Source organism: Lathamus discolor, chromosome 3 (genome assembly GCF_037157495.1).
Source record: "Lathamus discolor isolate bLatDis1 chromosome 3, bLatDis1.hap1, whole genome shotgun sequence".
Classification (NCBI taxonomy): Eukaryota; Metazoa; Chordata; class Aves; order Psittaciformes; family Psittacidae; genus Lathamus; species Lathamus discolor.
The window spans coordinates 61,622,170-61,636,067 of NC_088886.1; the positions used below are offsets into that span (position 1 = coordinate 61,622,170).

Here is a 13,898-nt window from a genome sequence, read left to right on the forward strand (position 1 = left end):
GTTTGCTCTTTTCAGCTCTGGCACAGGCCTTTCTGCCTGTATTCCAGATGCCTGTGAGGACCAAACAAGGTGTTACTCTCTGTACGACAAAGTATATGGGAATATATTTGGAAGAGCAAAATATCAGCTACCTGATAACAAGGAGGCCACTGTGGGTAAAGAAATAATGTAAGGAATTGTGGCAAGAAGAGAAGTAAGCTGTCACTTTTAAGGTTTTTTGTTGTTTGTTTGGTTTTTTACTTCAACAAACTTGAAGTTTTAAGCCTGCTGCTGGGACATTACTTATTTCTTGTCTAAGATACTGCGTTTAGTATTGTACTACAGTATTGTGAACAGGTTGTGAATGGGCTAAACTATGTGGGTTCAGTTTTGTAACTATGAAAGTAGACTCCTGCTATCCCATATATTTTGCTTAGGGATCATTTATTCTTCAACACTGATCTGCTGGTGACAGGGTGGAGCTTAGTTTTGGCAGATGAAGTTCAGGATGGCAGACTGTTTCTCCTGTAGATGAGATATGTATGGCTTTGCTGTCCCTCAGGCTGCCTGTGTACTCTGGGCTGCATACACAGTGAGAGCCCCCCAAAATCTGTGGGGATTCTGGGGAAGATGGAGTATTTGTTTCTGAAACACTGTCACAGAGTATATGTCAGTTATGCCTGACCTGTTAGGCTTCAGACTTCCATTAATCCAGATAGGGTCCTCTTTTGATCCTCACCTCACTTTGCATGGCTGGTTTCAGAGCCCCAGAATTGTTACTCAAGTGACTGGACTTGGCCTCAAAGTACAGGGGAAGCACATAAAATAAGAATACTGGCAGCTAAGAACGAAACATGAAAGTATGGAGAGGATATTGCTTTAGAATGAGGGTAAAATTACTTTCCAGACAGAGTGGCCATCATTAGGTTAAGAAGGAGATTTTAATTGACTGGATATACACGCAAGAATAGTTCTTAAAAGAACAAAGTAATCTGTGCCATGGCACATGTAAAACAGATTGCCTCTTCATTCACATTGAGAGGAACATCATCATATTCTGAATTTATTTTTTTCCTGGGAATCTTAAACATACAACACTGTTCTACACACTTGGTTTTTATAAAGTCTGGATTGAGAAGAGCTGTAGGACACTGGATGTCCATTTTTCTGTGTTAGTATTGCAGGGGAGTTGCAGTTCCAGCTTTAGCTCCAGCCCCTTAAAAGCCATACCAATATAGCGTTGTTCAGGCAACAAGCAGCCATTACATTTGTACTACTAAAGCCCATTGGACAAGTGGCAGTAAAATAGACAATGGCAGTTTTTTGTCACTCATGCTTTTTTAAGACCTATTTGATAGCCTCAGTATTACAGTCAGGAAAGGCAGCCCTCTGGTTCTGTCATTTCTATTAAATGCCACTGCTTTAAACTAACTGGCAGTAGGCTTTTTTCTACTCATCAAGCAGTTAGCCAATCCACATAACTCCTCAGTCATTGAAGGCCCCTTCTTTGGTCAAACCACAGTCATTGTGACAGTTCCAGGTAAGAGTATTTGGTAGGGATCGCTCAAGGGTTCATTGTTTTCAGAATGTTTACTTCACCTGACATCTCTTTCCTGGGTGCCACAGTGATTAGTCAGATGTGTATTATTTAAGAGGAGCTAAGGAATACTCTTGTCTCCATGCAAGAAACAGCTTGGGTGGGGTATAATAAACAAATAATAAAAGCCCTTCAGCACTGAAAAAGATGTGCTGGGAAAGGATTAAAATAAGTTGCACAGCAAGCAGAATACTGTGTAGAACAGGGTGTGCATGTGTATTCTAGGTAGGGCAGAGAATCAGGATTGCCTGAAAGGTCTCATTTATAAACTACAGAGAACAAGATTTATTTTTTTTTTACATTTATTTTCAATCTTCCCAGACTTTAACTGTTTGGGTTGATATTTTCCATGTTGGGCTTCCTCCTGGGGCAAAACGTTTGGAATGACTGTGATCAAAATGCGTTGGCTGTTTCTGGAAAGAAAGCGAATATGTATTGCTCTGTATAAAATTTTGAGTGCTGTTTCCCCCCCCGCCCCCCTCCCGAATTGCATCTTTCTTTTGTTATTTCAAAATATCATCAAAACCTACTGTCAAAGCATGATCTTCCTTCCTTGAAGTACGGGTTCCTGTGGAGAAAGATGCTATTATTGCTTTATGCCATGGACTGAAATGATAGAGGTGTGTACAGTGACTCTAAATATTGCCAGTGATGCTACTGAGCCACAGGCTCTGCAGTAGGATTCCATGCTGTTGCACTTGTGGAGAGCTGGATAGCTCTGAATTTTAAAAACTGGTCATTTACAAATCAAACTTGAGAGTTGAGAGTCTAAAATCAAGGTGAAGTCTGCTGGATAAAGCATGGACAGACGTCACTAAATGAGCAGTTCAAATATTTCAAATCCAGTCTTTCATTCTTGCCCTGTCTGTTAAGTGTGTGCCTTCAGGCCCTTTTTATTGCACGCTTTTCAAACCTTGCTCCAGAGTCAAAATTCATTTCCTCCCAGGTTTCTGTACAGCACTCAACACTGCAGTGTTTCACTAACCATTAATGAAGTTATTTTCACAACACCCTGGTGAGACGAGGAGGAATTATTGTCCTCATTTGACAGATAGAGACTGGGGCACAGTTATTCAAGGCTGAAGAAACCTACTAAACTGGGGACCCATTCTGAGACATCCTCCTCCAGATCTTTTTCAGGACATTTAACATCAGGTACGAAGCTCAAAGCACAGCTCTCTTCAACTTCAGCTGATTTGTGAGGGATCGGCGCATTGCGTCCAGGTTTCAAGTCAGACACAGAGCATATGCAGAACATACAATTGATACATGACCTTGAGTGGAAAGCCTGGTTTTAAGAAACTTGTCCTATATCTCATAGACTGTCTTGTGACAGAAGAAGATGCAGATTCCAAACTCTTCAGGGCAACTTTTAAACTGTCATTTTTTTAATCTATCTTTCTTTCTTCCTGTGTTCCTTGCTCATTACTTAACAGGGAACCTCAGCAATGCACAGTGCACTGGGCAGCCCTTCCCGTTGTAAGGCAGCCACCTCGTGCTCTGCATTGATTCATCCTGCAGACAAGTCTGTGACATGCAGTGCATGAAACAGTGACCTGTGGAAAGCTCAGTTTGTGATTGCTTAACTAAGTTGTATGATGTGTTTACCATATACCAAACTCTTGTCTTGTCTTTGATCACAAACAACTGAAGTCTGGTGTCTATCAAGGGAGAGTACTATAGAGTACTAATGAGGTGGTGAGTATACTGGCATAAAATGTATGTGTCTGTGGGGGCAAATACAGCTTGAACAGTGAGGATTACTGCTTAAATGCACAGACTTCCTCCCATTCCCCCCAGCTTTTGTCCTCGTTTTATACCTAGATCCCAAACATTGTAGGGTAGGGACTATGATGTTTCAGTCATACAGAACTTAGTGTAGTGTGGCCTTGATCAAGGGACCTCAGCTGCTCTGATAGAATCCCTTTTTATTCACATTATTCGTGTTATCATCTGAAAAGAATTAGTCTCTCAACTACCTAATTGAAAAATTTGCCATGTAGACCATCCTCTGTGGACCTCAGAGGTGGTCACTGACAGTTTGCTATGTTACGTGTGCTGCCCACCTACAATGTTGTAGGGAGCATTGCAATTTGTTCACTAACTTTTGTTTCTCTTAAGTGAATTTAATGTGTTATATACTTTTCAATTTACTAAAGTGCTAGTAGTTTATTAAAACAGAACATTAAATTGACCTGTATACCTGTAGCACAGGACTGTTGTGAAGATTAATAATTAGATAATGTTTGTAAAGCACTTTTTATAAGTGAAAAGTGCTATAAAGTGCTAAGCATTATTATTGCAGCATGATAGAGATCACAAAACACAGAAGTGAATTAGCTCTGGGTTTAATCCTTATAAGGCAAAGCATACCAGGGGCAAAATAACATTACAGTTATTTTTCTTACATCCAGCACTTCATTAACCACCACATTGGGTTATATAACTCTGTGAGAGTCTAACTTAGTGAAGTTTATAATCATAGCAGGGAAAGTTCTCACGGGTTTTGCAGGCAGGACTTGTGTGCACAGCCTTTAAGGTCACACAGAGTTCCTCCAGCTATGCAGCGCTAGTGCCTCCAATTGCATGTAGGGACATCACTGCCTGCTTTGGCTCTCTCCAAGTTAACCCCTCTCATGGGAGTGCCTCTGTCTATGTTAGATAATACACGTCACTAAATAGAGGTCTTCATACATGTAAAGTGGAGTAATGCTATTGAATGCATACAGATGTCTATATCATCTTAGGATTTTATTATGCTTCTCATGAACTCTTTTCCATAGACTCAGTCGCTCCTTAATTTTTGCTTTTCCTCTGAATTTTTACTGAAGCTGTGCAAAAGGCTCACCCCAGCAAATCCATCACTTGTTTTCTGGCGCCAGTCAAGTCCTCAACATCTTTGAGAAAGTCAGTCAGCACTTTCTTTCCTCTTTAATTCTCACTTACTGCTTATCTTGCTGCAGGTGGCCTATTGCTACTGCTGCAATCATTGCTTTTCCTAAGGATGGCACAAACAGAATATTTTCTCAAGTTTAATTCGGGTGCTGCATGTTTTCTGCCCCATCCCTGGTAGGACAGTCTTGAGCCAAAACCTTGGGAAGTAGCATTTGTTACTTGGTTTAGCTACCTGCTGTTTTCTAAAAATAGTAATGTGAATTAGTCTTCTCAAAGAAGTGATGTGCCAAAACTTTGGAAGGTTGTCCATTTAGAAGTAGTATGTGCCTCTTTCAGTTGGTTTTAACTTCTCCTATAGGCTGCTTCATTTCTATTTGGTTTATTTTTTGTTGGAATGGGGTGTTTCTTGTTTGTTTTCCTCCCTTCCTTCTATAGGAACTGTCAGTAGACAGCCTCTGAAATCTTGGCCACTGGTATGTGGACTGACTACAGTTCCCTGTCAACTTTACACTAGCCACTGAAGCGTTCCTCAGTTTTATCTTGAAAAAAAAAATAACACAACAAAAGTGTGCACCAAGGCACCATGTCCCCCATTACACTACTGTGGTGAGCTTAGTACATATGTTTGCTTCTGAAATATGCAAAATGAGTGTTAAAATGCCAGGTCTTACCTGATGAGTGCTGAGGAGAATCCAGGTGTGAGAGCTTCAGGGAAATGATTTCTGGACCCCTTAGATGTTTGTCAGCATCTAATTGCAGCTCATAGAGTAAATCTGCAAAGCACCTGTGCTGGGAGAGACCTGCCATTTGCAGAGCTCAAGAGATCCTGGCTCCCTAGCCACATGGTCTTGAGGCAGCCTCAAATTACCTTGCTTCAGGCAGTCTCAGGAAGTGATGTTGGGGTTCTCTGTAAGGTCTCCATCTGCCTTCATGTCCACGTGCTAAAAGTGGCACATACAGTTGTCACGTGGGCTGGAGAGAACCACAGCCTTGCAACTGGCCCTGGCCCACAAGCACATTCACATGTGCAAGGAGGGGTAGCTGAGGTTGCCCTATGGGACTTGCCCAAGAGGTAGCTGTGTTGGCCTTAACTTGGTTAAGCACAGGTGAACTTGGATCATAAGCACAGCCCTAGTGCCTCTTGTGCATCCTAGTACCAGTAACCTTGAGAGGTAGATATGAGAGATGCTAGAATGAAAATGTAGGTGAACAGGCAAAAGGTTTGATTTAGGGACCTACTGATATATTTCTGTTAGACTTGTGGTTTCGTGCAGTGGATTCCTGTATAACACAATGAGGAGAGGGAGCTGTAACTCTGTAAAGGAAAGGGAAGCTCCACCTTACCCAAATTGGAGCCAGCTGACTCCAAAAACCAAGAGGGTGGGGAGGGGATTATTTGTAGTCAGACCAGCAAGGGGAACATTATTTATAGGCAGACCTGGAAGCAAGGTTGCAGGTGGTGAGGAGCTCTTGGGTCAGACAGACATCTGCTAGGAATGTCATCAATATAAAGGTAACCCTGTATCCAGTTGTAAATGATAGGACAGAAATTACAGCTGACCTGGAGGAAGAAAGGTTGCAGAGGTGTATTTGAGGGAAGTCACAATGTGTCAGAAAATGGAATTAACTGAAAGTAGGCATGCTGCCAAAAATAAAATCTCTATACCAGTGAGAGACTTCCAAGCCAAAAGTAGGTAAACTAGGTGCCTGCGGATGGAAGAGCACTGACCTTCACCAAGTAAGTGGAACTCAAATAGTTGATACATTAGTAATATTGTAGTACATAATTATGAGCTGGACAGAATTGATCATATGCTGGAGTACTTCAGTATATGGCCATAAAACATGTAGAGCAGGCCAGCCATGAGGATGGGGTGTAGCTTTCTGTGGTCCAACCAGCTAATATTTTGCAATGAAAAGGCATACAATGACTTGATAGGGAATTGCTGGTTTTCTAGTGTAGTGGTTTTAAACGTCTTAAGAATATCCTAAGTTTTGTATAAGTTTTTTGGTTGGTCTAAATTGGAGAAAAGGCACAGGTAGGTTTATGCTATTTGTTACCTGCTCAGTTAAGTGATGTTGAAAACCTGATTCTTCTGATTGTTGTTCTCACTAATGTTGCTTGTTGTTACTCTGGCATTATATAATTTAGACAGAAGTGCATGCAGACCTACTGTTTAGGTGGAAAGAAAGGTTAGTGTAATTGAAAATTGTTTCCTGCCTGTGAAGCTGCGAGGGATATCAAAGAGGTATCATTTACCCATCTATAACATTGCGGTATGTGACAACAGAGTGAGGTTCAAAGAATCAGTTCCTTGATAATTCAGATGATTATGCTGAAGATCAGCTAGATCTTCAGACAGGCACAAATGGAGACCTCTCAGTTACGAGTTGCTTCCAGGAGTCTATGTGTACTTAGTAGTAGTGCCCAAAATATAATTAGGTTTCATGTCTTTGGGAAGCAAGAGCACAATAACCTGTGTGGTTCAAAACTGGGAATCTGCTGCCGGACTGTTTATGCCATTTTGCAATGTGCTTTGGGAGTTGGCAGTGTCTAAAGCAAATTTGATGGGCTAGAAAAATCTCTCGTGCTATCTTGTATTCTGGTCACTTATTAAGGAAGAAATGTAAAGTTAGAAACAGGAGAAACAGATGGTCAAAGATTTTACTGCAGTTGGAACTTGATTTTTAACTCAAAGTGGGGAAAGGTGCAAAATGAGAAACTGGAAAAGCAAGGAATGGTTGAAAGGGGAAAGGGCATGACTTGATAAGCAAGAAGTACAGAACTGGTCAAATGAAATTTCATGCATCTCAGAATTAGCATATAGAACTCATGGGCATAAGATATCATGGAAGCTGAACACTTAAGAGGATTGAAAATGATCAGACATCCGTATGGGTAATGAGAGCATCCATATTACATTGAGCAGAATAAAACATTAATACAGATGTAAAACTTTATGCTTGCAGGCAGGAGCCAGACACATGTGGATGGGCTTCCAAGGAAACTCCATACTTGAGGTGCATATTCTATAGTTTTCCCCTTGGAGTTTTTTGCTTTCCTTTGTAGCAGTAGATGCTGGTGCAGTTGAGGATCTGCTGAGGCACTCTGTTCCTTGCATTTATGCTTGTGTAGGAAAAGAGAGGAGGGTGCACAAGAATGTGCTGTTATTTGGTGCTTCTCAGGAGGAAGTAACTTTTAGACAATTCTAGAGAGCACAAGCAAAGTAACCCTGCTGTACCTGGCATAAGGACCTGGCTCCTCAGTTGTGTGGGAGAAAGGCCTGGTCAAGTTATTCTTAGCCCTCAGCCTCCCATGGCTGAGGCAGAAGTCAGTTCTGTGCAATGCAAACATGTTGTAATTTTTCCTCCATATTCTCCTGCAAAGTAAATTTATCATTTGAAATACATAAATACATTATTCATATGTAAGATGCCTCATGCCGGTCACGGGTTGTGAGTCGCCTGTAAGTGGCAGTACGTGTTTGGTCTGTTCTTTGGGGTATCAGTGCAGCCCCCAGTCTGCCAGGTTGTGCTTTCCACCCTTGCTTTCCATCAAACTGGGACTGCATCTAGCCACGTGGTGGTCTGCAGACCTCTGCATGATGAGACTGAAAACTTTGAGAATATCTTTCCCAACCAAAGTGAGAGAATCTTACAATTTAGAAATGGCAGTAGATTGCTGCTAACATTTGTCATTTCCAAACATAATGCATTTCGTCCTGTTTTTCACTGTTGCTCATCACTATGGCTGCTGTGGCCACTTCCAGGCACTGAATTAATCTGAATGGGAATATGGGCAATAAAGCACTGCAGCCCCACTGTATTAGGAATTTGAGAGGGAAGAAGAAACTGCTTCACCACTGCCTCCTTTTCATGCTTCGTATCTCTAAAAGTAGCCAGTTAATTACATTCCATGGTTACTGCTATTGTAATATGTGCTTATTTGAAGTGCAAAGATGATCATCGATTGTACACTCTTGACTACACTATTGATGGTTTCAATACCCACATTGTGTTTACATTTTGCTTTATAACTAACACTTAGCCATTGTGGTTTTAGCATGTAGTAATTCAGTGAACACTGTCTCCATGTAATGCCCTTGCCATTTCATTCTGTGGTATTAAGTGTTGTTTTTCTAGGAAGGTCTTGAAATGTGGGGCATTATGTATGAGTTATGCTAATTTGTTAGGGCAATGAATACATTAATTTCATTAGTAAATGGCCTCAAAGCAATAATTACCAGTGTAGGTGTGTCAGAAACGATCATGTTCAGTTTTGCCAGTTAATTATTAAGATTTTGTTCTAAGGGACCCAGATTTGACATCTAGCTTCAATTTAGTCATAAATAAAAGTCTGAAGTATATCGGGCTGAAGAAGTGGAGCCAAGAACTTGTTTTGCTCCTAGAAATTTCTACATTTTGTCTAATTGTGACTGCCAATATAATGCCAAAATAATTAGTGTCAGTGCTATGAGGTTTATACTCTACCTCCCAAAAAGGCACATCATAATGAAAATAGCAATCTTGCTTTCTCATTCCTCTCGTCTCGCCTTATGTTACCGAATGCTGAATTATTCAATGGTGGTGTTACTTGCTAGTGCAGTATTCAGTTTGAAATGGCTGCAGTTTATCGTTGAAGCTGAAGGCTGTTTTTTAATGGAGTTTACTTCTAATGGCCTAATTAGGCTTCTGAGTTATAGCCATGCACTTCTTGAACTTTACATGGCTAACACTGTGGAGGAGACAAATGGAGGTACCTGTGCACCTGGGCTCCTTCCCGTAGATGTGACCCTATTTTTAATTACAGTGGATCTGTTGAGAGAACAAACCTTATAAACCACTGTGCAAAAATAGTATGCTTTTAGGCACCTTACAGCTGTATTTTTTCCAAAGGAAACTTGGAATATTGTGTACTTGAGCTCAGCTACATTTATCAGTTATTAAAATGGTAGCCATAAGAATTCTCTTCTTTCATTTTTGTGGTCTGCTTTGTAAAACAGAGATGTAGAAAGAGGGACTGTTGTCCTCACTGAAGTTACAGCTTCTTTCAAAACATGTTTTATGTTTTAAAGTGCAAGGCAGATTTCGGATCAGTACAGAATAATGCTGGAAAAAGTAGGACTGATGGCCATTTACTGTGTCTTCAGTTACATCATCAAAGATGCTGCACTACTCAGTTGTATCATAGGAATATGCACTGCATGTGCAAGCAAAGGACATATAGGGCTCCCTGCACTTCCCATCAGTGGACATGGGTAACAGCCAGTCACAGCAGCTCTTTCAGCTCTGAAATGCATTTTATGTTGCTTGCAGGACTCGAGCCAAGCTTTTCAGATCTAGAGTGAAGGCCATCATTAGTCCAGTAAATGTGGACTCTGCAGAGTTTGCTCCGTGACCTTACTTCATAATCTCAAGCAGAGTTGGTGAATAATGATGTTGTGTCTGGCTTTTTAGATTTACAGATACGAAGAGTGGGTGTCTAATTGTGGCTTTCTTCTTTTGCATGTTTGATAACTTACCATTAGTTCAGCTGATACTCAGTTTGCCTTGGGACGGATAGAAGCAAACGTGACAGATCTTGCAAAGAGTTTTGGCATCTCTCTGGGCAGCTTGGTTACTTTACCTTCGTTTTGGTCAAACTCCTGAGAAGCCTAACAGTGCAAAGGAAAACCAATATTGTGCTGTTAGTAAAGTAATTGCTGGCCAGTGTAGTCCTTTCTGTTGCTGGATGGCTTTTATTCTGGACTGCTGCTTTGCTACTGCAGTATTTGTTTAGGGACTCAGAAGCCAAGGGAACAATATCCTTTCTGTCTCAGATTGTGCTATTTTCCCAAGATAATGGGAGGAAAATGACTCTTCTTGTTTATTAGTCAATTAAGTGGATTATATTGACAGTTAGCATTCAGACAAATCTAGGGTGGCACAAACCTATCAAAGTACCTTAGGAACACTGTTCACCATAGAGATTTTGGAATATGTAATAAAATGTAGACAAAATCCCTTCTTAAATTTTATTCCCTAAGGATAAATCCCCTGGGAAATCAAGTTTCGTAAAAAGCTGTCAGAAGCAAAGAATTTTTTTTCTCTCCCCATGATCAAACATCCTAGTCTTTCAGGGAATAGATTGCCAGCAAGTTTGTTACCTGCATATTCTCATTTTTTACAATTAGTATTAAGCTGAAACATTTAAGGATTGATTTAATATTTATGGCATAGTTTAATAAAAGTTTATGCATGTAAGGAGCTGGTTGCAAAGATGTACCCCACTAGAAACTCATTTACTTACAGAATCAAATGCTAAATAAAATAAACAGCTTGGCTTTCCACGGACATTTTATAGCCACCTTCAGAGGAAGGTGGGGATGGGGGGTTGTGTTGCCATGTGGGTTTAATTCTTGAACTTCCACTCCAGGTTCTCAAAGGCAATACAGTAGTTGAGCCAACTTTCTCTGTTAAATCACAAAAAGAGGTGTGTTTTTTTTCCCTACCAAATACAGGGGATCAACTGCAGCTGCAAAGAGGAAATTTAGCATTATCATCATACCAGTATCAGAAGGCTCTTTTTATTTATAGCTTCATAAAAGTTCACAGCTAGAGTATTTGCTGCCAACTCATAAAGAACTAATGAAAATTTGTGCAGGTTTTTTTTTTTTTTTTGTGGACAGTGATTTCTTAATCCCCTAAATCCTGACGAATTCTTCTATTCAAAACATTTGTAAAAGAGAATGGAAAAGGACTCCTTGTTGCTTTAATAGGGGAGGTCACACTTAAACTCACTATGGGACAAACTGTGCTACAGTTCTACTTGGATAATATTGCCATATTCCAAGCATGCCCATTAACACCAAGATGACTGTAACTGTCAACGTATCAGAACAAAGTGACAGCATTATGTTGCCTTTGTTCACAAATTGCTGTATTGTTTGGATAAACTTTAAAACTTGTTTTATAATCATAACAATGATTATTGCTTCAACATTAAAATCCCCTGTAATTAAGCAGTAAGTTTCTTTCCGATACGTAGTATTTGGCGGTAATGAAAACCTCATCCTTTAGTGTACCTCAGAGGGTGTTCTAACTCAATTATTCACAGGTTCTTTGAGCTTTTTTGGCTAAAAGCAGAAAGTTTCTTTTATTTACATGCCTAAAACTATCAAAATTATGTCAATGTTTTTCTCTCCAGCTGCTGTGGAAAAGCATTCCTGAAAGAAAAGCTGGTGATAGTAATGAGGTAGGTGAATATTATCAAATCTAAGGTAAATACAAGCTTTGGTGATTTTTCTAGTTACTGATTATCTTTCCCCTTTACTCCTTCCAGTTATTGTGTTTATAATGGCAAGGCTGCTCTAAATTTGTCACTTCCACATTATTGCCCTGTCCCTTCTTCCCTGCAACTTCATCTGGTTGGAGAGAGCCTTTCCCAAGAACAGCATGTATTTTTGAAGTTTCATACTAAAAAGTTAGTCTTGGAAGTATCTCTGAAATTATGTTGTGAGAAATGTTCTGGGTTATAGTAGGAAGGTGTCACTTGGTGCCACCAGAACAGAGAAGGAATGTTTCAAAACCAGAATGTTTCAACCCTATCAATGTGAAAGGATTTACCTGTCAGAAAGAGGAGCTTCCTTAATCAAAGGAACTAAACTGGAGTGATGGCATCACCCTAGCTTTATATTTAAACATACATTCCTTTAGAAGTGACTTCCATACATGTGGCATTGGTGACTTGGAGAAAATCACAACAGATTCTGAAGCTCAGGAAGAGCAGAACTGCTCTTTGTGGGTGAAATGAGGAGGGAGAAAAGGTGGAAAGCTTTGGTGGGGGGGAACCTCCATTATTTTCACCATGCTGGTTCTTTCAGCTTTCTGAGCTTGCGAATAAAGGCAGTGTCTGTATTCATCTGTGCAATTGTGAAAACTTGTGAGAAAACTTGCTATTTTCTTTCTACCAGAGAGCAGTAGTGCAGTAAAATCTGACCTCTTACATAGATCTGAGACACATCTAACAGAGCTGAGCCCATCAGGCTGTCCTCTCAGCCCTAGCCATTTCATCTTTGTGCATGCAGTGTGCCTCAAGCTGTGAAGCTATTTCTTGAACTAGGCCGTGTTACTGTTTGACTGAGAGGAAGACAAATGTTCCTTATTATCCTTAATTTCCATATAATTGTTTTAATCTTTGTTTTATAATAAATGTATAAAAGTGCCCCGAGGGTAACTCTTTGTTTGGTGTTGCAAGTGTCTCATTTAGAGTCCAAGCAAGATGGAAGTGTTCAGGTCTGCATTTTCTTCCTCTCACCTGGATGGTTCACAAGGTGCATTCAAAATACTCAGCCATTCACACTGCAGAACTTTCTGCATGTGAAGTTATGTAAGGATGTATTTCCCATCCGTCTCATTGTGGATGTGTTTAGCAACTCGGACTGGGACAAGTGACAGCTTTGGCTGGAGAGATGTACTCCTGCCAGCTCCACAAAACATTTAGCTATTGCTGGGGGATCATATGTTCCAAGTTAAAAGGAACTGGGGAGGGAGGGAACTTGCTGCTGCTTCCTGGATTGCATCTTGCCTGCATGTTTATTCAAAGAGGCTGAACAAGTAGTCCTGTATAAAGAAAATGACCATCTCCAGAACTTCTGAAGGATCAAGATTTATGACAGAACATACAGGAGTCTCATGTGGAGTCCTTTCAGTTTGGCACTCTACCTACATGTTTTTTTGCCTGGTTAATGACAGCTTGTCTCGCTTGGTTCCCAGTGGCCATCTGCATGCAACCTTCACTCTCAGGCTCCTTAATGCATAGTGTCATTTACAACTTTTTTGTGGCTTAGTTTCGAATTGGCTACTTCTGGATGCCACCCCATCTGTATGCCTGAACTTCAGTCATACAGATGTGCTAAGGTGAGGACTCCCTTGGGAGCAGCCAACTGAAGAGCACACTTGGACATAATTCCTCCACACCAGTCTAAAGGGAGCGAGTTAGAGAATTCACAGAGCATAAACAGATAGGAGGGTAAAAGAAGGTTCTGGAGAGAGTTTTTCTGTTTGGTTCTGTAGAAGTTAAAATAATAATAACATATCTCTGGAGTTTAATGAAGCATTATAATCCCACTGTAAAACATCTGTGGGATGCCATAGAAAGCATACAGAAAGTGTGGCATTGTACAATATATTCCATAAGGGTTTTCTTATTTGGTTTTGATGGGAGGTGGTACAGTTGCTGAAATTAGTGGGGTGGGAGGGTTGTCTGTGCGCGCCTGACAGAACAGAGAAATGTGGAGACTTTGGATAGTTCTTTCACAAGTTGTTTTCAAGCCTGAAATAGAGCCTAGTCTTCAGGGGGAAAACAAGCATCCTGATTTCACCAGATGTTAATGTTTAGTTCTATGGTCTCTTTAATAACAAGCCCAGTGAAAAGGGGAAAGTCATA

The 13,898-nt window shown here is 40.5% G+C and overlaps 1 long non-coding RNA gene across 1 annotated transcript; it reads right to left on the bottom strand.

Moving 5' to 3' along the window:
* Positions 1–1,831: 1,831 nt before the first annotated feature.
* LOC136011020 (uncharacterized) lies at positions 1,832–5,197 on the bottom strand. Its single transcript, XR_010611147.1, has 3 exons — positions 5,143–5,197; positions 2,107–2,144; positions 1,832–1,989 (listed from the first exon to the last, which is right to left on the bottom strand). It is a non-coding gene; the product is annotated as an uncharacterized LOC136011020 (long non-coding RNA).
* Between the last annotated feature and the right edge of the window lie 8,701 nt (positions 5,198–13,898).